Source organism: Pongo abelii, chromosome 22 (genome assembly GCF_028885655.2).
Source record: "Pongo abelii isolate AG06213 chromosome 22, NHGRI_mPonAbe1-v2.0_pri, whole genome shotgun sequence".
In the NCBI taxonomy this organism is placed as follows: domain Eukaryota; kingdom Metazoa; phylum Chordata; class Mammalia; order Primates; family Hominidae; genus Pongo; species Pongo abelii.
In genome coordinates, this window is record NC_072007.2 from 23,729,340 (window position 1) to 23,736,408 (window position 7,069).

The 7,069-nt window shown below is 52.2% G+C and overlaps 1 pseudogene; it reads right to left on the minus strand.

Moving 5' to 3' along the window:
- Positions 1 to 4,490: 4,490 nt before the first annotated feature.
- On the minus strand, positions 4,491 to 6,710 carry LOC100459551 (tubulin beta-8 chain-like; annotated as a pseudogene).
- Positions 6,711 to 7,069: the final 359 nt, after the last annotated feature.

Consider the following 7,069-nt stretch of genomic DNA (forward strand, 5'->3'; position numbering starts at 1 on the left):
CCACTTGTCTCATCATACTAGCTGCAAACAAGGCCACTGAATGTCACAACAGGTGGCCAGCATGTCTATGAAAGGCAGAAACTGGAGCAGCCAAACATCTGGCAGAGGCCAGCTAGTGAGTACCTGCTACCCACTCCATAGAGGACTCTGCACTTAAAAGACAAGATAAGCAAGTGTCAGGCTGCCTCACTAGTTATCCCCACAAATAAAAAAATAAAAGTAACCCCTCCAGGGAACATGTGTGTGTACACACCAAAGTACATGCACACAGCTACAAGCAAAGGAGAAAGGCTGGGAAGGAAACAAACCCACCTCTGAACACCAGTTACTTGTGGGGAAGGAGCAGATGAAGCCGAATGTTAGCATTACTCACCTTTTCAACCGATGAGCTTGCATCAGTTTTGGAAATTTCTCATAAAAAGGCAATTTTCACTCGTTGGGTGATCACCCAGGTCCTGCAAAATTCAGCCACCAAACACCACCTTCACCAGTTCCCATGGGGCCAAATATCGGGGAAGCTGCCCCCGATAGTCATGCATGTTCTTTTCTGTTTTCCCTAAGCATCAGCCAGGTTGAGAAATAAAGGGACAGAGTACAAAAGAGAGAAATTTTAAAGCTGGGTATCTGGGGAAGACATCACATGTCAGTACGTTCTGTGATGCCCCCTGAGCCATGAAACCAGCAAGTTTGTATTAGTGATTTTGAAAAGGGGAGGGAGTGTATGAATAGGGTGTGGGTCACAGAGATCACGTGCTTCACAAGGTAATAGAACATCACAAGGCAAATAGAGGCAGGGCGAGATCACAGGACCACAGGACTGCGGCAAAATTAAAATTGCAAATGAAGTTTCGGGCACCATTGTCATTGATAACATCTTATCAGGAGACAGGGTTTGAGAGCAACTGGTCTGATCAAAATTTATTAGGTGGGAATTTCCTCATCCTAATAAGCCTGAGAGCGCTATGGGAGACTGGGGCTTATTTCATCCCTACAGTTTCGACCACAGAAGATGGCCACACTCAAGGGGGCCATTTTAGAGGCCTACCCTCAGGTGCGCATTCTCTTTCGCAGGGATGTTCCTTGCTGAGAAAAAGAACTCAGAGATATTTCTCCCATTTGCTTTTGAAAGAAGAGAAATATGGCTCTGTTCCACCCGGCTCACTGGCGGTCAGAGTTTAAGGTTATCTCTCTTGTTCCCTGAACATTGCTGTTATCCTGTTCTTTTTTCAAGGTGCCCAGATTTCATATTGTTCAAACACATAGGCTCTACAATTTGTGCAGTTACTGCAATCATCACAGGGTCCTGAGGTGACATACATCCTCCTCAGCTTACGAGATGACAGGATTAATAGATTAAAGTAAAGACAGGCATAGGAAATCACAAGGGTATTGATTGGGGAAGTGATAAGTGTCCATGAAAACTTCACAATTTATGTTTAGAGATTACAGTAAAGACAGGCATAAGAAATTATAAAAGTGTTAATTTGGGGAACTAATAAATATCCATGAAATCTTCACAATCCACCTTCTTCTGCCATGGCTTCAGCTGGTCCCTCCGTTTGGGGTCCCTGACTTCCCGCAACAGCCAAATAATGGCTTCCCTCAAGGCTCAGCCCTCCCACACACCTCTCAGTCCTGTCCCATGGAGGGAGGTACCAGCCTCCTGGGGTACAGGGGTCCAGGCCAAACTGAACCCACAGATTGTTGGTGAAACCAGTATGTATCCAAGGGCCTTTCCCCAAGCTGGGCCATGTGCCCACTGCATAGATATCCCTGTGCTTGCTCCCCTAGGACAGAGACTCCCTTTTCTTACAGTTGGAATGAGGGATGGAGAGATTTGATGGTGTCCTGTAAAGGTTGGATGTTAATCTGATGTGGTCCTCTTGGAAAAGCTTGCCTGGGTTTGGCACTTTCTCAGCATGTGGCGTGTGCTGCCCTTCAAGCTGCAGAAGTCCCAGAAGGTAAGTGCTTCTGCAACCCCCCATTTACTGGTGAGCAGAGGTCAGGTGATCTGCAGCCAGCCAAGCAGCTGCTAAGTGGCCAACAGTCTGGATTTGCATCTCACTTGCGGATGCCCTGCCTGGCTGCTGGGGCTGCCCTGAGACTCATTCTGCCTCCTCCTCCTCCTCTTCCCTCCACAGCTCTCCCTAGTTCTATCCACAGCTGTGCTCCAGGTGGGGAACACCTATGGATGCACCAGGTTGCAACTACTCAGACTCCAGTGTGCAGAAGGGCCCCGGCTCCATGCTGTTTCCATATCCAAGCCAAAGCTGGTATAGAGCTTCAGCAAATCCAAGCCTCCCTGAATTTCCTGCAAGACCAAACTGACCCCTACAACCCCCACTACGCTGGCTAGTTGCCAGTCTCAGCCCCTACTCCCTCCTGGGCCCCTGTCTGTACAGTTCTAAAGTCCTACAAGAATGTTGAGGCCATAAGCCAACTCTCACCCAAAGAGGTAACCAACCAGGGGCCTCCAGGGGTAGAGAACATACCCAGACAAGTTCTGCTGCCTGTAGGCTTGATATTCTTCCCCTAAAACATGACATGCTTGCCAAGTTGGAAGGGGGGCTCCAGAAACTTGGGAAACCTGGGACTGTAGCTGGCATATGGAAAAGAGGTCTGGAAAAGCACCACTTCTGTCCATGAAGCCCCCAGATGGAACCAGCTAATTGGGAAATACATGGACACCCAGCCTGACCCCCACTCAGACCCAGGTGGGAACTGCAGCAGTGACTTGCCCCTTCTGCCACTCTGGCTGTACCACTACAGGAGGGAGGAACATCTAACCCCACACTTGAGTGGAGACACTAGGGGTGGGCAGGTTCCAGTGGTTGCTGCAGCTGAACCTTCCCAACCAGGTCCATACAAGGCCATCTCAGATGGGTGTGTACCTGGATTGGGCAAGGACACCCCTCAGAGAGTGAGAGCCACTGAGGAAGGCTGTCACGGAGGCCCCTTTTCCTGCTCCAAGAACAGGTTTGGGGAGTATGGGGGAACTCTTCCACCCCCAGCTGCTTCCAGGAGCCACTTCTTTCTAGATGAGGCACTCTCCTGCCTGCCTGTTCCCATTTGGCTGCAATAGGCCATTGCCAACATTCAGAGAACAAAAAGAAAGGGGCCTCACCTGTTTTCCCTGACACATCTGAGGCAGGTGGGTATGCCCAGGGGACCTGGGATAGAGCCTGTACATCTGCCCACCCCCAGGCTATGCTGGCTTCATCTTATCTGTGTGAAGGAGGTGGGGTGGGAGTTACCAAGAGGTCATCACACAGGCCATGTACAAGTTCTACAAGAGCCAGGTAGAAGAGCACTGTCCTGGCATGCTGCCCAGCACCCAGCTCACACACACCTCTCTTATTTGACAGCTTCCCCAAAGCAGGCTTTGATGTCCAGGCTCCCCAAGAAGCCTGGGGAGGAGACTCTGCCAGGCTAAATGGCTGATCCCCAAAGGTGCCACCCGCACAATCTTGGATTGCCACCTGACAATCTTGGATTATTTTTTCCCTGAAGTTTTGGAGTGGGGGACAGGGAGACAGCAGACAGTGCACATTAGCCACCTTTCCAGAGAGCATCAGCCCTCCACACTGGGGCATGTCAGACCTCCACTTGGGCATTTTTCTCACTGGTTGCCAGTTGGGAGAAGCAGCACTTGTGAGCACCTGCCTGTCTCCCCAGATCCTGTTCAGAAACCCCATCTGTGCCTTTGGAGAGACTGCCCTGAGCACACAGGCCCAGCAACCACCATCTATGGCCCCCAGGACCTAATCCCCTTCTACATAGGGTTCAGTGCATGTGAGCATACACTGGGCTTGATTCCTGCCCAGTGTATCCCTGCCAGATATCCCATGCCCACCTCATTAAGAGAATGAGGCCACGTGGACACATCCAGGCCATCATGGTGATGGAGTGGCTGCAGTGCTACTTGCCCACCCTTCATTGCTGGTTCAGAACCAGCTGTCTGACCACATTCCTACCCTGAGGTGGTATTTTGGGGGCATTATTGTCCACCAGGGTCACTGACCACTTTTAAGTTTCCAGAAACAGAGGGCCAGCTGGTTCCCTAGAAGTTTGGTACATGGGATAAACCAAGGCTTGCCTTCAGGAACAGGTTTTCCACCACGTAGCTGCCCAAGGCCCAGGGCATCCCCAAGTTTGTGTGAAGCCTGCCTGCCTGCCATGTCCACAGCCCATGCTGACCCCTCCTGGAGCCACTGGAATGCTTGTTCCTGTGCATGCGATAAGCCCAAACAGCTTCAGCCTTGCAGGACAACTATGCGCATCTGGCAGCAGTAGCCAGAGTGCCTACAGAAAGAAGTTGGAGGTGAAACCAGATGCTATGAGAATACTTTATTATGCAAAACCGCATACTATAAAAATGCTTTAAAATGCAGGAGATGTGAAGACACAAATGAACAAGTGCGTAGTGACACATGGCCGTGAGAACACTAAAGAATCTACAGTTTCCCTCCTTTACCCAGAAAAGGAAAGTTCTAGGCCACCTCCTCCTCAGCACATTCCTCAAACTCCTCCTTAGCTGTGGCATCCTGGCACTGCTGATATTCAGATACCAGGTCATTCATGTTGCTCTCGGCCTTGGTAAACTCCATCTCATCCATGCCCTCATTCATGCCATCACCCATGTACCAGTGGAGGCAGGCTCTGCACCTCAACATTGCTGTAAACTGCTCTGAGACATGCCTGAAGAGTTCCTGGATGGCCATGTTGTTGCCGATGATAGTGGCTGAAATTTTTTAGCCCCTGGGGTGGGATGTCACAGAAGACTGTTTTTACGTTGTTGGGGAGCCAGTCAGAAAAGCAGCTGCTCTTCCTATTTTGAAGGTTGAATATTTGTTCCACCTCCCTCATGGACATGTGACCCCTCAAAATGGCAGCCACCGTTAGGTAGCAGCCATGACGGGGGTCACAGGCAGTCATCATATTCTTAGCATCAAACATCTGCTGAGTAAGCTCAGCCATGGTCAGGGCCCAGTACTGCTGGCTGCCATGGCTGGTCAGTGGGGCAAAGCCAGGCACGAAGAAATGCAGTTGGGAAAATGGGACTATGTTCATGGCCAGCTTCCACAGGTCAGCATTCAGCTGGCCTGGGAAGCTCAGGCATGTGGTGACCCCACTCATGGTAGCAGACGCAAGGTGGTTCAGGTCACCATAGGTGGGTGTGGGCAGTTTTAGGGTTCTGGAGCAGATGTAAAGTACAGCTTCATTTTCTATGCAAAAGGTCTCATCCACATTTTCTATGAGCTGATAGACTGACAGGGTGGTATTGTAGGGCTCCACCATGGTGTCTGACAACTTGGGCGAGGGCAGGACGCTGAATGTGTTTATGATCCTGTCTGGATACTCCTCTTGGATCTTACTAATGAAAAGGGTACCCACACCAGACCCAGTCCCCCCATCCAGGGAGTGGGTCAGCTGGAAACCCTGCAGGCAGTCATAGCTCTCAGACTCCTTTCTGACAACTTCCATCACTGACTCCATCAGTTCCGTGCCTTCTGTGTAGTGACCCCCTTGGCTCATTATTTCTGGCCCCACACTGACCTGTAAGACAGTACAGCCAGTCACTTGATGGTCAGGTATACGGTCATCAGTGGTCACCACAATGCAAAATGGGCCAAGTGTCATGTGTGAGGTGAAAGGAACATTTACCCTGCAGGTGGAGCAAATGAAATCTCCTCCCCCAGAGTTACAGGACAGCAGCCTCCCCTGTTAGAAATTGTCAGGAGTAAAACCTGAGACAGGCTAACAGACCTCGCTGCAGGTGGCTCCTGCCCATTTTCAGGGAAAGCAGTAGCTAGGGCCCCAGCTCAGCTCCCTGCAGGGAGTTTACGTCAGTAGCTCCTCACCTTGAGGAGACACCTGGGCCTGTCCTCCCAAAGCCCGTTTGAGAGGCAGATTGAGCAACTCAGAGGATAGGAGGGTGTTCTGGGACCCTGGCTCCACATTTCCCACAGCAATGATCGTGGGGCACTCCTAGATTTTGAGCTACCCTAAGGAGCCGCATCTCAGTCCTCACCCGCAGCTCACCGAAGATGAAGTTGTCTGGCCTGAAGATCTGCCCCAAGGGCCCCAAGCACACAGAATCAATGGTGCCAGGCTCCAGATCCATGAGCACTGCACGGGGCCCGTACCGGCCACCTGAGTGGGGTGGGAGGGCATTAGCGAGGGGAGGGCCACTGTTCCCAGGAGGGCGATCAGAGAAGGACGGAGGTCTCACCGCTGGCCTTGTTGTAGTACACGTTGATGCACTCCAGTTGCAGGCGGCTGTCCCCGTGGTAGGTACCAGCGGAGTTGATGGCATGTTCATCAGAGATCGCTTCCCAGAACTGCAAGAGATTGGAGGTGCCAGACAGGCCAGGGCTGAGTCACGGAGGCCAGGGAGCCGGAGGCGCCCCTGTCCCCCTCTCCCAGCTCCTCTCCCAACCCCACCCACATCCTCATCCACACCCCCATCCCTAGAGGCCGCCATTGTCCCTGGGGTCCACCCCGACTGCCTCGCCAGCCGCCCAGTTCCACCGCATCCCCGACAGACAGCCCAGGGGCCACAATGCAGGGGCACCACACCCACCACTGCCAACATCTTCCCTGGCCACCCAGCAGGCCCGAGCTGGGCCCTCAGAGCCCCGGATGCCAACCTTGGCGCCGATGTTGTTCCCACACTGCCCGGTCTGCGTGAACACAATCTCCCTCATGGCCAAAGCGGGATTAGGGCCTTGCAGGAGAAACGCAAGGAGAAGGAGCAGACGCTCAGCGACTCAGTCTGCCCTCCGGCAACGCTTAAATAGCCCCACGCCCACCTCCCTCAGCCTCGGATTGGGCTCCCAGAAAAAGCAACAGCTTTACTTCCACATAGGTATACCCACCTGTGAATCCCTTGGAGTTGAACGTCTGTTGGGGAGCTCAGGTGGGCTTACTGTGGTCCTTTCCACGTTGGGGAAAGCTGGTCAGCTGGAGAACTTCCTCTCACGTCTTTAGTAAGATTAAATCCCTAGCTGACCTGAAACTGAATTTTCCTCCCATGCGGGAGGGGAAGCCTCTTGTTTCCATATTCACA